General features: G+C 41.2%; 1 pseudogene; it reads left to right on the top strand.

The window, feature by feature from the left end:
- Positions 1-388: 388 nt before the first annotated feature.
- On the top strand, positions 389-1,285 carry LOC111533398 (annotated as a pseudogene).
- Positions 1,286-9,827: the final 8,542 nt, after the last annotated feature.

The raw sequence follows: 9,827 nt of genomic DNA, 5'->3' as shown, positions 1-9,827 counted from the left end.
GTGATGGCATCACTGCACTTTAGCCTGGGTGACAGAGTGAGACTCTGTCTCATAAAAAAAAAAAAAAAAAAGTTACAGAAAACATATCCCTCTCTGAAGAGAAGAAACATCACAAGAACTTTGTCAGCACATGAAAAGATGCTGAACATTATTAATTAGTCATTGAAGAAATGCAAATCAAACCCACAATGATATACTACTTTACACCCATTAGAAAGGGTATAATTAGAAATAAGGATAATAACGAATGTTGGCAAAAATGTGGAGGAATTGCCATCTTCATACATTACTAGTGGGAATGTAAATTGGTATAGTCACTGTGCAAAAGACTGGAGTTCCTCAAAAAGTTAAAAATAGAATTACCGATTCTTCTCCGAGAAAACACCAAATGGCGGATGACACGGGTGCAGCGAGTTGGGGGGGGGGGGGGCCCGGGGGCCCCGGGGGCCCGGGGGGGGGGAACCGCGGTGGCTTCCGCGGAGGTTTCAGCAGCGGCATCCGGGGCCGGGGTCGCAACCGTGGACGGGGCCGGGGCCTGGCGAGGCCTCGGAGCTCGCGGAGGCAAGGCCTAGGATAAGGAGTGGATGCCTGTCACCAAGCTGGGCCGCTTGGTCAAGGACATGAAGATCAGGTCCCTGAGGGAGATCTACCTCTTCTCCCTGCCCATTAAGGAATCTGAGATCATGGACTTTTTCTTGGGGGCCTTTCTCAAAGACGAGGTTTTGAAGATTATGCCGGTGCAGAAGCAGACCGGTGCCGGCCAGCGCACCAGGTTCAAGGCGTTTGTTGCTATCGGGGACTACAATGGCCATGTCGGCCTGGGTGTTAAGTGCTCCAAGGAGGTGGCCACCGCCATTCGTGGGGTCGTCATCCTGGCCAAACTCTCCACTGTCCCCGTGCGCAGAGGCTACTGGGGGAACAAGATCGGCAAGCCCCACACTGTCCCTTGCAAGGCGACAGGCCGCTGCGGCTCTGTGCTGGTGTGCCTCATCCCTGCACGCAGGGGCACTGGCATCGTCTCAGCGCCTGTGCCCAAGAAGCTGCTCATGATGGCTGGTATCAATGACTGCTACACCTCAGTCCGGGGCTGTACTGCTACCATGGGCAACTTCGCCAAGGCCACCTTTGATGCCATCTCTAAGATCTACAGCTACCGACCCCTGACCTCTGGAAGGAGACTGTATCTACCAAGTCTCCCTATCAGGAATTCACTGACCACCTTGTCAAGACCCACACCAGAGTCTCCATGCAGCGGACCCAGGCTCCAGCTGTGGCTACAACATAGGGTTTTATACAAGAAAAATAAAGTGAATTAAGCCTGAAAAAACCATATGATCCAGCAATTCCTTTCCTAAGTATATGCACCACAAAAGTGAAAACGTGCATTTTTAAAAAGCTGTACACAAATGTTCATGGTAGCATTATTCATAATAGCCAAATGGTGGGAACTATCATATGTTTATCAGCTGATGAACAGATTTTTAAAATGTGACATATCCATATAACGGAATATTAGTCAGCAATAAAAAGGAGTGAGGTATATACTCAAGGGAATTGAAAACATTTGTTCACACACACAAATTTGGACATGAATGTTCACAGAAGCATTCTCCATAATAGCTAAAAAGTAGAAACAACTCAAGTGTCCATCACTTGATGAGTGGATATACAGAATGTAGTATATGTATATGATGGAATACTACTCAGTCATAAAAAGGAATGAAATACTGGTACATACTACAACATAGATGAATACTGAAAACATTATGTTAAGTAAAAGAAGCCAAACAAAAAGGCCACATATCCATAGAGACAGAAAATAAGTTAGTGGTTGCCAGGAAGTTGGGGGGTGAGGTGGAGTGAATAGGGAATGACTATTAATGGGTATGAAACTTCTTTTTGGGGTGATGAAATGATCTGAAATTAGATAGTGGGGATAGTTGTGCAACTTTGTGATTATACTAAAAACCAGTGAATTGTACACTTTAAAAGGGTGAATTTTATGGTATGTGAGTATAAATCAATCGATTAATAATGAAATAAACAATTGACAAAAAAATAGATAAGTTTTAAAAAAGAAATGAAATCTATGCCAAGACATGGATGAATCTCAAAAACACTGTTAAGTGAAAGAAGCCAATTATAAAGCACCACATATAGTATTGATCCCATTTATATGAAATGTCTAGATTAAGCAAATCTAGATAGATAGAAATTAGATTAGTAGTTGCCTAGGGCTGAGGGAATTAGGGAGAAATGGGGAATGACTGCTAATTAGTACAGGGTTTTTTTGGGGGGACAATGAAAATGTTCTAAAGTTAGATTATAGCAATGGTCGCACAACTCTGTAAATCCATAGAAGTTCATTGCGTTGTACATTTTACATAGGTGAAGTGTATGGCATGTGAATTATATCCCAATAAAGCTGTCACCAAAAAAAAAAAAAAAAAAGAGGTAAAACCACAGAAAACATCTTAACTTGTACCTGTATTTGCTGAATATTCTACAATGAGTGTGTAATGCTTATATCTTCAGAAAGAAGGTGTTCAAATTTCTCTTGATTTGGAAAAAAATGCTGTTACATCATACAAGGTAAAAATCAGAGCAGAAAAAATACTATACATGAGCTCAGTTATAAAACCAAGTGCATACATGTAAGGGAAAAAAACCTAGAGGAAAATATACTAAAAAATTATTGACAGTACTGATTTCTGAGTTCTGATCATTGGATGATTTTAATTTACTGTGGTGGAGGAAGTTTTTCTTTCTGTTTTTCTATATTAGCACATACTACTTCTTTATGCTTTTGTTTTATTTTTTAATTGACACAATCATCACATATTTATGGGATACACAGTGATGTTTCAATACTTGCAATGTGTAGTGATCAGATGAGGGTGATTAGCATATCCATCATGTAAAACATTTATCATTTCTTTGTGCTGGAAATATTCAATATCCTCCTTTGAGATGATTGAAACTATATATTATTATTAATTACAGTCACCCTACAGTGCTATAGAACACCAGAACGCATTGCTCTTATCTAGTTGTAATTTTGCACATACTACTTTTTGATTTCTAATTGGAAATGCACATGCAATCATACAAAAGCTTATTCAGCAATGAAATGTAAGCCTCCCTCACATCCTTGTTCCTCAGTTCCTCATTTCCAGGGCTGCCACATAAGATTGTTCAAGACGTCGGCTGCACAATGGCACCTGGCTAAGGCAGTAAGTGGGGGCTGTAATCTAGCCAGGGCTCTGCTGGATAAGCCATAACTCGTGGCTTTGAGAAAAAGAGTCCTTTTCATCTTAACCACACAAAAGCGTTATGCAACCAAGTGGCCATTCTGCCCTTTTCCCCTGCCCAAAGATACCACTGTTCCTAGTTTCTTGTATATCCATCCTGACATAGTCTATGATATCCAAATATATACCGCATACTATAACATATATATAAAAGTTATTTTAAAAGAGTAAAGAAATGGCAATACAATGACAGCAAAAGGCAGCACAGTATAATCAGAATTCTAGTATTTATACAGAAGTAATTCAAGGCACTATGGTGAAATTGGATTTAAGGAAAGAAAACAAAATACTTGGAACAAATAAATCTTAAGGTAAGAAGCCTAAATGCAATGATTATTGAATTGTTTTCCACCTGAGCTGTCCTCAATTCACGTGAATTGTTTATATAGCAAATGAAATTGGTTGCATCCATTGTCAGGGGGGTTCCTATTTGGTACTTCGCTCATTGTGCTCCCCACAGCTTAGAAGAATGTGGAAGCTTGTTTGTGGTCCAGTTTCCACTGCAGAAAGCTTTAGGATTTTAATCTTCTGAGAAACCTGAGAATGGGTATCCCCAGGTGAAACGTGACCCTTCCATTTCATTCACTCTTGTGTCCTTCAGAACAAGAACTGCTTCAACAGGCAATCCTAGGCCACTCTCTCCATTTGTATCCCCACATCTCCACATTCATTCCATCTAGGGAGAAGTCTTAACTCGTTCAGAGAAAATGATGGTTAAATCAGTAATAAGTCACATTATGAGATCTGATTGTAAGGATTGCTCTGTCACTCTGCAGAACTTTTGTCTCTGTTCCTGTTTTATGTTTTGCCTCATTACAGAGGGCCATACTGGTCTTCTTGTGGGTTCTAATGCTTTTGCCTTAGGCTCTTTATATTTGTGGCTCTTTAAGTCCTCAACACTCTTCTCCATCCTGAGATTGAATCCAGTGAACTCCCATTTATCTTTCAAGCCTTAGCTTTAATGTTGATCCCCAAAGCAGATGAGTGCCCCATCGCTGCTGCTTAACTTCCCTTCTCATTACATCCACCATATTTAAAATTACCTGCTAAGGCTTGATTCTGACACCAGACCATAAGCTCCATGGGTGCAGGGACCATGGCTGTCTTGTGACCCTTATATTGTCATTGCTTAGTATTAGGTTGGTACAAAAGTAATTGCAGTTTTTGCCACTGAAAGTAATGAGCTCAGTTGTTAATTACTTTTGCCCCAATCTAATACAATACCTGGCTCATATTAAATACTCAATAAACCTGTTAATTGAGCAGATTTAAATGTAAAAGCTATGTGTGACCTACAAAAGGAAAGTCTTTCCTTGTTTAAAAAAAATTGAACACTCCAGCCTGGGCGACAGAGCGAGACTCCGTCTCAAAAAAAAAAAAAAAAAAAAAAAATGAAGATGGGCATGGTGGCTCACACCTGTAATCCCAGCACTTTGGGAGTCTGACACGGGAGGATCACTTGAGGCCAGGAGTTTGAGATCGGCATGGCAACATAGTTAGATGCTGTCTTCACACACACACAAAAAAAAATTAGTTGGGTGTGGTGGCTCATGACTATAGTCCTAGCTACTTGATAAGCTGGGTTTGAATCCAGGAGTTTGAAGTTGCAGTGAGCTATGAGCTATGACCATTCCACTGCACTCTGGCCTGGGCAACAGAGTGAGACCCTGTCTCTTACGGAAAAAAAAGTGTACCATTTAGGAGAAAATTTAGAATTGATTGAAAGCCAAGAATAATAAGGCTTAGAATCTACTCCTTAGGTCTTGAAGCATTTTCCAAGGAAGAAGCCTGGAGAAATCTGAGGCTGGTACTGGGTTAAAACTAACTACTGGATGAAAAAACAAACAAGACAAACACCACTGAGGTGCAATGGTTGAGACCCAGGAAGGCAATCCAAGAGGGCTTTAGTGTGAGATATTCCTGTATGCTGAGAAAGAAGGTGGTGGGCAAGGTCTCTGGATGTGACCTACCTTACTCTTAATGACCTACCTTACCGTTAATTTGCCCTGATTCAAATAAATCTTGACAGTAGGAGCAAGGATTATCTGAGACATATTTGGTCCTCCTAAGTGGCTTAGTTCTCTAAAACCCCTTTCAAGAGTGCTTTGGGGCATTCAGAAACTAGCTCTGCTTCTATTACACCGAGTTATGCTAAGAGCAGGATAAGATGATGTGGACTTATTTGCCTTGTGGATTTGTTCCCTGTTTCTATTTCTAAAATAGAATACTTAAGTCTGTTAACTGATTAACTACAGGAGTACAGAGAATGTCAATGGTTACCGGCATTCTTTACTTCCATTTTGAATGCCCTTTTTCATACACACTACTATATGGTTTTAGAGAAGATAAATAATTAAAACAAATAATTTAAGATATGCAGCATAGAAATATATAAAACGCAAACATCATGTTTACATCATAAAGCACAGCTACATAAACGACAGATTATGTTCAGGCTGAAGAAGAATTTTCAAAACCCACAATCACTGAAATATGGTTGTGATGAAAGTAGAACATCCAAATTAATTTCCTTCTATAGCAATGGAAATACATGGAGGCAGAGCCTCTTCAACTATTCCCATCCCAAGTAAACTACATGGTACAGAGGAAGGGTATCAAGGGTCAGGGGGTTGTCCCAAAGCAATTTTAGCAATCAGAAATTGAATTTGCCGATTTTATCTTAAAGATTCCTGAAGAGGCCGGGCGCGGTGGCTCAAGCCTGTAATCCCAGCACTTTGGGAGGCCGAGACGGGCGGATCATGAGGTCAGGAGATTGAGACCATCCTGGCTAACATGGTGAAACCCCATCTCTACTAAAAATACAAAAAACTAGCCGGGCGAGGTGGCGGGCGCCTGTAGTCCCAGCTACTCGGGAGGCTGAGGCAGGAGAATGGCGTAAACCTGGGAGGCGGAGCTTGCAGTGAGCTGAGATGCGGCCACTGCACTCCAGCCTGGGCGACAGAAAAAAAAAAAAAAAAAAAAAAAAAGGTTCCTGAAGATTTTTTATTCTTCTTCATAATGTATCTTTGGTTTTCTTTCTAAAAATTCAATAAGTAAAACTGTTGTTCCAGGAAGATGTGCCATGTTTATTTTGGGTTACCTATAATCTCTCAGGACCTCTCTCGGGAGAAGAGTGTACTCTCTTCCTCTCTTCCTTTTCTGAGTCAAGGTCTCACTCTGTTACCCGGGCTGGAGTACAGTGGTGCCATCACTGCTCACCACAGCTTTGATCTCCTGGGCTCAAGTGATTCTCCAACTTCAGCCTCCTGATTAGCTGGTGCACATGTGTGCACCACCACACCCAGAAATTTCACATTTTTTTGCCCATGAGATTTCTCTCCATAACAGAATTCAGAAAAATTAAAATTAAATAAATGTACAGACTTTCTGATCCAGAGGATTCTTTCATAGCATTACTTTCTTAAATGTTAAGGATAGAAAATGTAACTCTGGCTTTGAGATATGATTATTAGAGTTAAAAGAATCAAATAATAACTTCAGCTACTTTATGTTGATTTGCTTTCATGAAACAGCCACTAATCATTTCATTTTCACAATGACCTATGAAATAAAGTATTATTATGACCTCTATTTTATATCATCATTATTATTGTTTCTTTTTTTTATTATACTTTAAGTTATAGGGTACATGTGCACAACATGCAGGTTTGTTACACATGTATACATGTGCCATGTTGGTGTGCTGCACCCATTAACGCGTCATTTACATTAGGTATATCTCCTAATGCTATCCCTCCCCCCTCCCCCCACCCCACGACAGGCCCCGGTGTGTAATGTTGCCCTTCCTGTGTCCAAGTGTTCTCATTGTTCAATTCCCACCTATGAGTGAGAACATGCGGTGTTTGTTTTTTTGTCCTTGCGATAGTTTGCTGAGAATGATGGTTTATTACTTCTATTACAGTAAAGCTGAAACTTGGAGAGGTTAAAGGAGTTGATCGGTTAGATTCAGACACTGAAGTATCCAAAGGTCAATAATCCGGGCAGAACTGTGAGTTTTGTGGTTGGTACTGGATGGAGTTGGGCATAAATGAAGTAGGTCAAGACAAACAGAAAGCAAGTTCATGTGAGCAGCTTGGAATGAGAACACTAATCAAGAGGACATTGAGAAGGTTGACAGTCAGGTGGTTCAGAACCCCAGACTCCACAGGAATAGAAAGAGGATGCAAGAGATCTTGTTATACTCAGGTATGGCTACCAGGAGAGCAGGGATCCTGACTGTCTTCCTCACAACTGTGTCCTTAGGGCTTATGACAGTGCCTGAAAATAACAGGCAGGAATGAAAGGGATTAAAAACTTGTTCCGACAGTCTAGAAGAGAAATGTGGGGTGCCAGCTATACAGAGGCTATAAAGTCTTTGTCAGAGCTCTTTGCTCGCGAATGATGGAAACATAATTATAACTAATTTAAGCAACCTGAAATCTATTGGCTCATACAACAAACTAGAGAATAGGCAGGGTCAAAAAGACCTTGTAGATGCCAAGAATGCTTTCTTTCTCCTTGCTTTTGCCATTGCTTCTTTGACGCAGTTCGTTCATGTTCTCTGGTGTGTTCCTTTACACGTGTCATTCGTTCCGTTGGGTGTGCTATCACAAAAGGGTATAAAACCACAACCAAAGGCACATCCAAGTGTATGTCCTTATAGACTCACAATCAGAGAGGAAAGAGAGCTCTTCTCTGCTAGCTCCTGCAGGTTAAATCATGGGCAAGGATGCTGATTGACTATCATAGCCATTGTAGCCAGGTTAGAGGATACAGTAGTCTGTGTAGTGACTGGCTTAGCCAGAAGCAGGAGCCATCCTGTGGTCCAGGAGGGTGGGTACCATGACTGGCAGTCCTATGCAGGGCAACTTGGTCGGATGTGTGAAAAGAACATTTTCCCCAATAAAAGGGAGTTCCTGTTACCAGAAGAAGTGGTAGAAGGATGTTGGGCAGCAGAAGCAGCTGATGTTCCCTACAAGGGCTCTTCCCTTTGAGGCAAACATATCCAAGAGAAGGGAGGAACCATTGCTAAGCCATGACATTCTAGTTCTGGGATATGCCGCAACATCTGGCTCACTCTGATACCATGTTTCCCAGTCCTGCCCTCCTTGGTGCCAGAAATTAAATGATCCATGATGACCTGCTTTCTGGTCTGCATACAAAACCTCCTAGTTCCAACTGAAATTTAAATTTAACTTGGTCCCTTGTAGTGAAACAGTACTGCAGGATAGGCACCATATTAATAGTATCAACCTTTTTATTAATGTGATTTCAAATAATATTTTGCATTTTCAATGACTTGGTTACGTGGCACCTTGGGTATAATAATTATTAAATTCTTTCATCTGTTCCGAAGCAAAGAGATGCATTGCTTTGTTTTTCACCCAAAGAATATCAATAAAACCACATTATTAATTTTATTGGGATCCCCTAAATCTGAAAGCTTAAAACTTCATTAAAAAGGCCCTCACCCTTGCACTTCTTATTCCCTTTTCCATAAATCCAACACAAAAACACATGAGATGCCAACAGCTAAAACCTTTCGCCAAGATGGGCTTAATGCTTTTAAATGGCCAGAAGCACACTCACACTCTCAGGGCCCCACTTCTAGAGCTCCACGTTTAATGAACAACGGCTCTTGGAAAACCTCATGCTGGATTCCAGCCGATACTCACAGCTCACAACTTTGCTGTCAAGATGCCAACTGTGCAAGGCTCTAACAAGAGTTTCCCAGTGCATCAGGCTCCTCCCAGTCAATAGCTGTCATTCCCACAGGCTCAGCTGGTCCTCAGCAAGTAAGAAGGAGCATCCTCCCCACCAACTGACCCTTTAAATAGCCTTGCCACATTTCCATTGTAAAATATTCACTTTCCTTTCTGTTCTCTTCTCCAACTTCTGGGGAAACAAGTGAGAAACTGCTAAGTGATGCTGCCTCCTCGTTTGCAACTTTCCTATCATCTCCTCTTCAAAAAAGCCGGTTCAGTCAGTTTTGTGGCAGTGAACATGACCTTAGGGGCAGGCTCTATAGCTGTCAATAATGACTATGTTTAGCCACGTCTTACCAAATGTCATTAATGTCAGGTTTTGTTTTTTTTTTTTTTTTTTTTTTTAGAGACAAGGTCTCACTCTGTGTCTCAGGCTAGACTGCAGTGGCTCAAACAGCTCACTGTAACCTTGAACTTCTGGCTTAAGCACTCCTCCTGCCTCAGCCTCCTAAGTAGCTGAGACTACAGGTGTGTGCCAACACACCCAGCTAGTTTTTAATTTTAATTTTTTTTTTTTTTTTTTTTTGTAGAGACGGGGGTCTTGTTGTGTTGCCCAGGTTGGCCTCAAACTCCTGACTTCAAGAGATCTGCCTTGGCCTCTAAAGTGCTGAGATTACAGGTGTGAGCCACCACACCCATCCTCATGTCAAGGTTTTAAGCAAGTATTTGCACCAGTATTTGAAGAGTGTCTTTTGGAATCTTCCTGAAATTTGTATAAATCAGAACATGGGGTGAAGGTGACTTGGTTTAA

This window comes from Piliocolobus tephrosceles, chromosome 2 (genome assembly GCF_002776525.5).
Source record: "Piliocolobus tephrosceles isolate RC106 chromosome 2, ASM277652v3, whole genome shotgun sequence".
Lineage (NCBI taxonomy): Eukaryota > Metazoa > Chordata > Mammalia > Primates > Cercopithecidae > Piliocolobus > Piliocolobus tephrosceles.
This window is presented reverse-complemented; position numbering and strand designations above follow the sequence as displayed.